We start from the raw sequence: 12,329 nt of genomic DNA, 5'->3' as shown, positions 1-12,329 counted from the left end.
GCTGTGCATATGGGTCGAGCATGATCTGATTTGAAAGGCGTGAAGACGACGCCGACGGACAATGATGAATCAGGAAGAAACGCCACTATTTTATACAGGGGGTGCTATCACAACTCACCTGTGCACATTCGCGTTCAGGTAAAGGTTCAGGTTCTTTGCGGTAATGAGATTGATGCAACACACACACCTATAACCTGCCTAGTGATTCTTTTGGCCTGAATTACTAATATGACCAATTTGTCATGGATTCTGGCCACCACAACGCAAGCGTTACATTTGCAATCTCTACAATGAATTGCCAGGTGGTCCCTTCCCCCATTTCTAACATTGTTTTGATGCTGCCTCGGCCTATAACTCAGGCATTGATCGGTTTGGCCCATGTACTTTCTACTACGACAGAGGAATTATCGAAGCGACTACTGCTTGACAATCGACACATTTGCTTTCGTTATTTATGACACAGGCCAGTGCCCTGCGGAAAGAATGGTTGGTCATTCTGCAGAGCTCTGAAACCTTGCACGGGGCAGCGAATTCCACATTCACGTTAGCTCCCTTGGCAAGCTTATTCTAATTATGCGGCACGCAGTGTATGTAAGGCATGACGGCTACCTTTTCTTTTTCGCGAGGTGGCTCCTCGGCCAGTTGGCGGGTTCGCGATTCTCCAGAATTTTTCTGCTTAAGAAACTAGCACAAGTTGTGGGTAGCCTGCCTCTTCTAGTCGTTCAGACTGCATAAGAAAACTTTGCAACTCAATCCGGGCACGACTTCTTGAAAAACATTAAGCAGGCACGGGTTAGCAATGCTGCGTTTGACTAGCTTGACTATATTGACTAGACTGGATTGTCCGTCATCGTCTTAGCGCCTTTTACATCCGATCAGTTTTATAATTCTGACACGTGCTCTTTGAGGAAGAAGGAAGAAAGATAGTCAGACAGGCTGGTTAGCCAGTGTAAATGCAAGCGACTTACTCTGGGCTGGGGAAAGGATTTAAAGGGAATGAAAGCAAAGAGGAGAGCCGATATTTAAAATAAAAAGCAAATGAATGTGTGCGCATCGATGTCATGCAGCGCACTAAAGCAACAGCCCTCATATCAAGTAGCACGGCAACGCAAAGGTGATGAGCACAGCCTGGACAATGGTTCTCTCTCCCAACAAGTGGCAATTAAATGCAGCCAACTTTGGTTCATTAGTCACGCCACAATGAGGACAGTCACATAAGATATCTCGGATCGTTATTTCGCAGCCTCAGGAGTTTACGGTTAACACTGAGACCTGTTTCGTGTAAGATCGCTACTATATTGCGCTGAACAACTATTGGACAAAACATAGCCCTAACAGGGCAAGGGGAAAAAGTTTAAGGAATTGTCTAAAATTAAGTGGTATTTATTTTTTTTTCTTCCAGGTACGACGATCACCTAGAGGGCCAGGAATTATCAGGACAAATAAATCTGAAAGTACACGAAGGACATCTGATGTGTTTGTGATGGCGAAGCGAGTATGTCAAAATGAAATGCAGATTTAAAAAGCTATGTTTTCTTATTGGCAATGTATACGTAAAAAACTTCACTTGCATATCTCTGCGCTCACCCAAACACTGCTTCGCAGTACAAAAGATTTTTTATGTTGTTTTGCTCCCAGAAAATTATTCTATTCAAATACGTAAATTTCCTTGCAGCACTTTCAGTTTTTCTTTTTTTCATACTAGTCATGGATAGCTAGGTTTTCATTAGCTGCGAGCACTTCGCTAAGTTCCTCATTAGATAACCTTTCTATAGAAAGTGGGACCTTACACTCAGTTTGGGCCGTATGTGTGTACTGTTACTGATATATTACTGATCTTCTATTCTACACGATTTGAGTATAAACAAACTTTTTTTCAATGAACGAGAAAGCGACGAACTGAGAGTGCCAACTGTTGTTGGTCACAAGCTCATGGAAGTTCATGCGTTATTTTTTTCGCATTTTAAACGCTGTAGGTTCGAACACTGCCTATCTGCTTTTGTATTTCGTGTTTCATTTTGTCTTTTACTTTTTACTGTCCCAGCTTGGTATATAGGTCTTCATTCTAGGTTAACAATCCACAGTGACACTGTGCTGCGCACTTTGTTGTATTGTCAACAAATCATTCTCCTTTAAAAATATTTTCCTTGCTAGAGTCTTTCTGCTTGAACGTGCCTGCATGAATGTGCATCATGCTTTCAGATTGTGTACATAAATGAAGTGGACATCCCGCTAAATAATACTAAGGTGTTAAGAGAAAAACTTATGCTCTTAATAACTGCGTATATAGGGGGGCAGTGGATGAAACGAATATAACGATGGCACAAGCACTCAAGTGTTGTACACGATACCTTAATCCAAATTAATTCGCTCCTTTGAGATAATTAAGTATGCAAGCATGCATTCCATCTCACCAGCTTGCATCCACTTCCTGGCACACCTTACTTTGCCTGACACAGAATAAAATCGTGCCCGTTTAATATAGCGCGTCCACTTTAATACAGTCAGCATTTTTTATTGGCATCGTTATGATCGAACTAATTTTTCCAAGAAGCCATCGACTACCACATCTGGCAACGGGGGGATACTCCACCAGCAACATGCAGCTGTCACAGTTGATGTTCACGCCTCATTATTCACTTCGCTCCAAGACAGCAACGTCGCCCTCCTGACCGTCATGAAGTGGCCAATTATCGATGACAGGATCCTTATCGAGAACTCCCTGAGGAAAGCGCCGACGGCAGAACCTGAAGAAAGCACTAGTATTACCACGGACTCCCAAAGAAGACATCGACGACCACAAGAGCGCAAGGGGGAATTAAGGCCGTCTTCACCCCTGTATGATCGACCAGCCAAGTGTGAAAAACGTCCAAGCGGGCGTCCCCGTGTGGACATAATTGCCATCATCACTGAAAAAGTGTTCCACCTATATTCCCTGAGCAGACACAAAGGGAAGGACGAAGGGAAGAAAATCCGCAAGCCAGGAGCTCGTCGACGGCAGAAGGTGAAGAAAGCGCTAATATTTCCACAGGCTTCCCAAGAAGACGTCGACGACCACAAGAACGCAAGGAGTTGTTTAGGGCCGTCCTGGCCGTCGTGTTAATTAGAATCACTCGGGACACGGATAAGAGTCACAACCATGTTTCATTTCATTTCATTTATTAATACTGTCAGCCTCATGCAGAGGCTGTAACAGGAGTGGAAAAAAAAACGAAACTGAACAGCAAAGTAAGCAGTACAGATCATATTGAAAACCATAGTTATACATTGGTTAAGGAAAAAAAAAGATCACCTCGTGAAATGCACACATAAACAACAACAAAAATGCATCACTCAGAAATCAGAACAGCAATCTTATACAGCAGCAGTCTGACCTCATCGCCCTATGCTAGTGCCATAGATGAAATTATCTAAGTGGCGTAGAAATTCAGCTAATGATGTCGACCGAACAGCAGAATCTGGAAGAGAGCTCCAGTCTCTACAAGTTCGGGGAAAATAACTAAACTTGAAACAATTATTTTTTATAGTCGGTAATGGGATAAACTTACTATGACGATGCCTTGATGTTTCATTAGTTTTGATCTCAAAGTAATCTGATTTATTTATTTTAAGATAATTATTGATAATGAGGTAAAGAGTTTTTAGTCTTTCATATATGGTTCTGGTTTCTAGCATAGGTAGTTGGGCTTGTTGGCAGAGTTCTGTTGAAGAATGGTTCCGGCGGTATTTATTAAAGATAAACCTTACAGCGAGTCGCTGAATCCTATCAAGCTTGTGACGATTAGTTGCTGTGTGAGGATACCATATTACTTTAGCATATTCGATTATCGGTCTGACTAGCGTTTTGTAAGCGAGGCACTTTACATCCGGAGTAGCACTGTGCATAGTGCGCCGCAGGTACCATAGTGTTTTAAAAGCTTTGGAAATGACAATTTCAATGTGGGTATTCCATCGTAGATCTGATGTAAATGTTATGCCTAGGTATTTATACTGATTGATTCTTTCAAGCATATGACCGTTGATTTGATAATTGTAAGCAAGAACATTTTTCTTTCTAGTTACTGATATGAACACAGACTTTTTAAAGTTTAACTCCATCTGCCAGTCGTTACACCATTTCACTATTCTTTGCAGGTTTAATTTAATTTAATCTGATCATCAACTGTATTTACGGTACTGTACATCACACAATCGTCTGCAAAAAGTCTTAATGGAACATCAATGTTACTTTGTAAATCATTAATAAAGATCAAAAATAGGAGTGGCCCTAAGACGCTGCCTTGCGGTACGCCAGAAGCAATGGGAAGTATGTTGGACTGACAACCTCTAACAGTTACACACTGTTGACGGGAGGATATATAAGCAGAAAACCATTGTGTGAGTGATTTTTAAAGACCGGATTAATCTTATATAACAATTTTTAGTGCGAAACTTTATCAAATGCTTTTGCAAAGTCGACCGCTGAAGTGAATATAATCTTTCCTCTTTTTTTTCATCATCACGATGCCTGGCTTCGTCATCGTTTCCTGATTTTTGCGGTGAACACCTAACTCACCCGGTCGAAATGATACCAGCTCAATCTCTTCGGAGGCGTGGATTCGAATACCATTGCTGCCACCAGTTTATACGATCTCTACCGGATAAGATGCGTCTTCACCACCAGAAGTAAATTTGGCGGTCCGCCGGCAGTGAAGCGCTAGGTCGACGCAGCAGTCAGCAAGGAGAAAACGCAAGCTGCTCGCAGGGGTGGACCAGCGGTGACCTCGGAATCGCGACGATAGGTCGGGGGGGGGGGGCGGGGGGGGGGGGCGTGCCGACATCGATGACACAGACGCTTTTTTTCCAGCCAGTTCCGGTTTCAAGGAACCTACCTGCCAAGGGGAACTAATTGTTCGTGTATCTCTGACATGACTTCCGCTATTCAACCTTTGATTGTTGGGATAGGTCGTGTCAAGGATGAGCCCCAAAGTGCTCATTTGCTGTAGCCACCTCTTGTTGGCAATTGGACAGTTAATTACCGTAACTTCACTAATTACAAGCGTAAGCGCGGAAATCGCTCCGTATCTAAAGGCTTCTAATCTGTACACTCCAATGGTAACCATAACGTTCCCGTGATTTATATTTTTCTAACTTTAAAAATTGGTGCAGATAAAGAAGGACCTTGTAGGTATACCACACACGATCGCCAACGATTAACAGTCGACATAAAACCACGGCCTCGGAAGCACAAATGTATGTACAAATAGCTATGTGAATCCTCCGTGTCAGCGTAGAGATGTGGTGTAGTCGTTAGAGTGTTCAGCTGGCACGCAATGTAGTCGGGTTCGACTCCTGGTGTGACCATGTCCTCGCAATGGATATACTGCCTTAGGAACAGGTAAAAATAAGAAATCAGAAGTAGGGAACTAGTATTCCGGTGACATTTCAGTGGTTTGACGGCTCATAAACTAAGAAAATAAGAGTCCTTTGTTCCTCTTTACTCAGAGGTTTTACAAGAATACCTAGAATGTTGGAAGCAAGGTAGTAACTTACACTGTCGTGCTTTCATTTTCACTTGTGAGCTCCACCGTTCTGGAAAAAAGAAGAGAATTTCACCATATCAGAATAGTTTATCTTGTAAGCTGCATCGTCTCAGTATGGTCGTATGAGCATGTTACCCGATGCTACGGGTAGTAACCATCTCCTAATTACCGTGACGCTGAAGCCTAATGCATGGATTTTCAACCAGCATGCAACGAGACATTCGTATGTAACGAGACAATTTTAGTGGGACTGGCGAGCGTCGCCGGTACCTTGCCATTTCGGGACCATATATCCCCAATCCTTGTAGTTACGAGGCATAGATCTGCCCAGTGTCAACACCGCGAGGCAATATGAGATTAACTCCTGTGGTTCGTCCATGGAACGAGCTAAAGGACTATAGAAGGTCGAATCAGAAAGTGTTCGTACCTATTATTTTTTCAGCCACATTACGTCCGCAAATGCGAAGTCAACATATCCATTCCTAGCGGTGGACCTTTCTTGGACCAGCCCGGCCTTATCTGCCGGTAGCTCCGCGGCACGGCGTTGCTGTGAGTAGTTGAAGATAGTTCGAATACCATGGAGCAAGGAAGAAATACCGATCGGAATCGACAGGAAAATGCATCTCACATATTGGGAAAGGTGTTTCGCTTTGAGAAGTGCGAGCTCGTGGTGTGGTGAATTCGCAAAAGGCCCTCAAGACTTGCATGACGATGAGCGTTCAGAGGGGCCGCGTGCGTCGCAATCAAAACGGCCTAATCCTAATGAATTTGCTACGATAGCATTAAATCCGTGGCTTGAATAAAATATTAAATGCACGTTAAGTTGCACCTCTTCTCTGGACAATTTTTTTTCTTGCACAGAAACCAATAAACATTGACTATGTTGCGGACTTTGTATCCTTACTGCAACTGCATTAACACTTGCTTTGAAAGATAATTAACTGTAGAGCTAGTAGATTAAGTAAATTGCTTGCTATAGTGGAACAGTGACAACGCACCCTCCTGCCCAATCATGTAGAACTAGTGCAACAATGCGAAAAGCAGGCAAACGGCCTGTTCTTGTGGGGATAAAACAGTATAAAACGACACGCTGAAGAAAAGTAAATCAAAACTGTGCAGCGAAGTCAGCCAGTTAAGCCAGTACAGGCAGTTCTTGCACGTTCACAGCTGATCAAGTGTGCAGAAACATTCATGCCTTACATGTTTCTAGTAAGTTTCTAATAACTTTGTGATCACATATATTGGTGTGTAAACCCATATAACGATATACGCTGCGATTATTATCTTTATAAGTAATGAAATACCATGCTACTTGCAAGAACATATATCACCCGAGGATTTTAGAACAAATTTCGGCATTTCAACTATACACAATATGTGGTTTATTCAATAAAGGACCACAAACTGGGCTTTCTTGCAATGACAAACTTATTCCAAACTTTACTTACATACAGGGAAGAAAAAAAAATTATAGACAGAAATATTGTTCTTCAATTTGTTCACCTGCCCCCCCCCCCCCCACTGTGGCTATAGCATTCTGCTGGTAACACAAGGCGAGGGGTTGATTTGCAAGCCATGGAAGTCGCATTTCGATGGGAGTCATAGGTAAAAAAAAAGCTCTTGCACTTACATTTAGTTCATCACCTTTTATTGAACGCTTATCTTCAGAATACTATTGCATAGTGGGGCATGCTTATGCGAAATCTAACACCAATAGAAAGCAAAGGGCAGAATTGTAAAACAATCATCTTTCATGATAATTCGAGTGTGTAAATATTCATTGCATCAATATGTATTGTTCAACAGCACTGCACAAATAAGCATGATCAGGTATAGCAAGTACTCTCTCAGGAAGCTGGTTCTACAGATGTATAAATGTCAAGGCACGAATGCTCATACTACGTCGCACACATAGCACAAAGAAAACCTTTTTCAAGAGTTGACCCTTCTGGCAGATATGAGTGGGCCATAAGCAGCAAAACCTTTATTGCAGGACATTGTGTAATACCGCTTATGAAAGAATGAAGAGAGTGAAGAGGCTTTTAACAGCAGTACCTCATGCTACTCTAATAAGACGAATGATGAGCAAAAACATTTCTGGTAGAGCACTTAAACAGTAACTTCCTGAAAGACAGAAAATTCCAGGTGAGAGTTGGAGGTACATTTGGCCCACACACACCAGCATGATGTTCTCATCAGTACCGTGTTGTCATCAACACCAGCACCAGCACCATCAACACCAGCACCGTGTTGTCGACAAATTCGACTTCGCTCAGCCATCTGCTAGCCGCCTGGTTAGCTCAGATGGTAGAGCGGCTGCCATGGAAAGGCGGTGGTCCCGGGTTCGAGTCCCGGACCAGGACGAATTTTTCTTCAACTTTGAGGCTTTCCTTTCGAAGCACCCGTGTGGGTTTCCTTTGCAGCAATTTCTACGAACGGGTGGATGTCTGATTTTCCCTTTATTCACACCAACAACACGGGCATACTACAAGAAACATAACAGCCTATGGTGTATTACAGTCTATGGGAAAGTTATCTTATACAGAAATCAACAATGATGCAACAAGCCCTTGACAACACTGCAGACTTCCTTGGCCAGTCTGGCCTCTCGCTTTCTGATAAGTCAGCTCATATCGACGTCGGAAAAAAAAGAAAGACTAGAATCAAGAACTACCCCAGATTGTACATTGTGATCCACATAGCTGGAGAAATATGCCCGCAAGTCAACATCCACAAATCCTCAGCAACTGTAAGCCCGTGACGGCAGAGCCAGCACGTCGGTGAAACAATTGTGCAATGCCTGGACGCAACTTCCACACCTGGTGAAAAGAATTATATCGAAATCATGGGGTGGACGAGCGGATACTATGGAAAGTCGTAGATGCGGTGATTGTGTCCAAGGTATGGTACGGTATGAATTACCAGCAGCACACAAAAAAGACAACTCATCGAATACAGGCATCGGGTAGTAATAACAGGTCTTTCCAACTTTACCATGCTTGAGGACCTCTATGAGAAAGAGCTAACGAACAAGCACATAGACAGAGAAGAGTTGCAGCCTGCAGCAAAAATTCTTTGTCTCTAGAGCTCAGAACCTCGTCCCAAGATACTATGCCAGCTAGCATATGAGATGCAAAGATGACTACCCCTCCCTTCAGAAACATAACCTCGGGAGTACCTGAACTTGAAACACAAGAGGCCCATACCGTGAAATATGGGGGCAAACAATTAGGCCAGGAGACTATATGCAACTGCCAAACACACAGAGGAGGTTGCTAATCATGAAGATGCAAGCAAACATAAGGCACATATAGTACACTGATCTGGCAATAGCAGTGTAATAGTAGTATGACACTACACAAAACTAAACCCCATATAAGCGAGTACCATTCCAGGTCATCGTACACCTAGAAAAGCTGAACTGAAAGCAATCAAAGCAGCACTTGTAGTGCAGATTACACCCTGCACAACACCCTGCATGGATTCACCAGAAACTGTCTGGGCCTGCACATCACATAAGATTGTCAGGAAAATCAGGAGATTGACACGCGACTTGTAAGCACATGGCCAGAAATTAAATCACAGGATACATAGGCATGCAGATATTCCAGGACACAAGCGGGTTTATAATCATGAATGTTTGTTGTTTAATGGCGCAAGGGTCATGTATGGTCAAAGAGCGCCAAGCCGTTTGTAATGGGTTCGCAGTGTAGTTATGAGCTCTATGAAATTGGTGTGACGTGGCTGTAAAGGGGCCTTAAAATAGTTGCTCTAAATTACGTAAAATCTGTATAATAAGATTATGGCCGTGAAAGGTGACGTATACTACGAAGATTAGGATGCATTTGAAAAGAATTATACGAAGTATAGAATATATCTGGTTCTAAAATTTACTAGAGCACTGCTGCCTCCTTAGAGCCCTTGAAACACAAGGGCCTGGAGGCATGTGCTATGCAAAACAGTTATCGCAGGGGCATCCTCTGGAACGAGGCTGCTCTACGAATTTAATGGACCTGTAACATGTAATATAACACATCATTTAAGAAACCGAGGACTGTTTTCGTGTTAAATAGCGGTTGCAGTCCAAGAAACATTGCCGGGTGTAGGGGGATGTAATACCGGTAGGCCAGAGGAAAATATTTCCTTCAGCTTCGGCCTCCCGACACTCCAAGACGACATAAAGCACAGTCAGCCTCTCACCACATCTGCCACAGGTTGGAGGTACATTTCCAGTGAGTAGAAAATGACGGGTCCCAAATGGGTGTCCTATTCTGAGACGACAGAATAGGACATCTATTTGCCGTGATTTTGTTGCGGAGGGCCAAGAACCTAACCGTGGCTTTATCACATGCAATTTGTTATTTATCTCTGCGTCCCACATGCGTTGCCCGTGTTGTCGCAGTTTCTTTCTTAAGAAAGGCTTCAGATCTGCGACAGGGACAGCAGCCGTAGAAAAATTGGTTAGTGGTGTGAGTCATGTGGCCATTTTGTCAGCTAGTACATTACCCTCGATGCCTCTATGGCCAGGTACCCAACATATTATTACATGTCTATATGATAAATAAATGCTGCATAAGAGTGAGTAAAGTTAAATGAAAACCGGATTTGTAAACTTTTGTAAAGAGTTCAGTGCTTTTACAAGGCTTAACGAGTCTGTAAATACTATTGCTCTGTCGAGTTTTAATTGATTTATATGTTTTACTGCAGACAGTACAGCATAGGTTTCTGCAGTGAAGATACTCGTTAAGGGGTTCAATACATCAGATTTAGAAAAAGAGGGACCAACAGCAGCATAAGATACACCAGAATGTGATTTTGATGCATCTGTGTAGAATTCGGTACAGCAGTATTTCGATTGAAGTTCGCGGAAATGCATAGCAATTTCGAGGTCAGGAGCATGCTTTGTGACCTCCACAAAGGATAAATCACAGTCTATCACCTGCCACTCCCAGGGCGGTACTAGCTTAGCTGGAGGCATCAAGTGATGTTCGAGAACTGGGACATCCATTTCCGTGCTAAGTTCTCGTGCACGCAGTGAGAAAGGAAGTCTCATAGAGGGTCTATTATGAAAAAGTGTTTCACACGTCAAGTCGTTAACGGTTGTAAAAGACGGATGTTCCTTATTAGAGCGAACCTTGAGAAAATATGTTAGGCTGATGTACGTTCTCTGAAAATGTAGTGACCACTCGTCTGACTCTGCATACAGACTTTCCACCGGGCTTGTTCTAAATGCGCCAGTGGCCAGGCAGATACCCAGATGATGAACGGGGTCTAACATTTTTAGCGCACTCGGTGCAGCAGAGTGATATACTACGGCACCATAATCTAACCGTGAACTAACTAGGCTCCTGTAAAGATTCAACAGGCACCTCCTGTCGCTACTCCATGTAGTGTGGGATAGAACTTTAAGTAAGTTCATGGTTTTTAGACATTTTTCTTTAAAATATTTTATGTGTGAAATGAAGGTAAGCCTGCAGTCAAGGATAACACCTAGAAATTTGTGTTCTTTGTTAACAGGAATTTGTTGTCCACCCAGTTCTACACAGGGATCAGGTACCAAGCCTCTCTTTCTTGTCAAGAGAACACAAGAACTTTTGTGCGGGTTGATTTTAAATCCATTTTTGTCTGCCCACTTGGGCACCTTGTTTAAGCCCTGCTGTACATGTCTTTCACACACTGTAAGGTTGCAGGATTTGAAACATATCTGTATATCGTCTACGTAGACGGAATAAAAAATGGCTGGGGGCAGTGAAGAACGAAGTGTATTCATCTTAACGATAAAGAGAGTGCAGCTGAGCACGCCTCCCTGGGGTACACCAGTTTCCTGCGTAAAAGGACGTGACAGTGCATTACCGACTTTTACTCGGATGGTACAATTTGACAAGTAGCTTTCAATTGTGTTCAGCATATTTCCACGGATGCCCATTTCCGACAGATCTCCCAAGATCTCGTAACGCCATGCCGTGTCATACGCTTTCTCCATGTCAAGGAATATTGATAGGAACAACTGTTTATGTATAAATGCATGGCGCCTATTTCCTTCTATGCGCAGAAGATGATCGGTTGTCGACAGTCCTTCTCGGAAGCCACACTGATAAGGATCGAGCATATTGTTGAGCTCAAGGAAATGTGTAATTCTGCGATTTATCATTTTTTTCAAAGAGCTTACACAGACAATTTAATAGAGCTATCGGATGGTAACTTGCCGCCAAGGAAGGGTATTTTCCCAGCTTCAGAACGGGAACTACGATCGCTTCCTTCTATGTGGATGGGAGGTATCCCGTAGCCCAAATTGTGTTAAAAAGTCTGAGTAGTGTAAATTGTGTGTCAGTATGTAGGTTTCTGATCATGTCATACATGACTCTGTCAAGTCCCAGCGCAGAGCTTCTGCATGTGTTCAAGGCAGCTCTCAACTCGGCAATACTAAAAGGTCGGTTATACGGTTCATTCTGTCTGCATTTTCTTATGATTGGCTTACGTTCCTCTATTTCTCTATGTTTAAGGAAGGATTGGGAATAATGGATTGAGCTCGACACACGCTCAAAGTGCTCCCCTAGTGTGTCTGCCTGCTCTTCTAAAGTATTTACTTGATCGTTCACCAAAGACAACGGATTTATTTGCTGCCCTTTTAGCTTCCTTACGCTATTCGAAACTTTCGCCTCATGTGTGTAAGAACTGATACCTGAAAGGAACCTCACCCAGCTCTCTCTCTTCGCCTGACGCCATATGCGCCTTCCCTGTGAGTTTATGTGTTTAAATTCGATAAGATTTTCTGCATTCGGCGACCTACGCAATATCCTCCATGCC

The 12,329-nt window shown here is 43.0% G+C and overlaps 1 long non-coding RNA gene across 2 annotated transcripts in view; it reads right to left on the bottom strand.

Annotated features, from left to right (window-relative positions):
- LOC142570796 (uncharacterized) overlaps positions 1 to 12,329 on the bottom strand; it is a 63,440-nt gene that overhangs the window by 8,358 nt on the left and 42,753 nt on the right. The window contains exons 4-5 of one of the 2 annotated variants that reach the window (XR_012825678.1): positions 5,533 to 5,571; positions 5,270 to 5,362 (exon numbers count right to left, since the gene is read on the bottom strand). This is a non-coding gene — a long non-coding RNA (uncharacterized LOC142570796). Of the gene's footprint in view, positions 1 to 5,269; positions 5,363 to 5,532; positions 5,572 to 12,329 lie in introns of those variants that run through there. The other variant, XR_012825677.1, reaches the window with a different exon arrangement.

The sequence above is a fragment of the Dermacentor variabilis genome, chromosome 2 (assembly GCF_050947875.1).
Source record: "Dermacentor variabilis isolate Ectoservices chromosome 2, ASM5094787v1, whole genome shotgun sequence".
NCBI classification, from domain to species: domain Eukaryota; kingdom Metazoa; phylum Arthropoda; class Arachnida; order Ixodida; family Ixodidae; genus Dermacentor; species Dermacentor variabilis.
The sequence above is the reverse complement of the archived record's forward strand: the minus strand, read 5'-3'. Positions and strand labels throughout refer to the sequence as shown.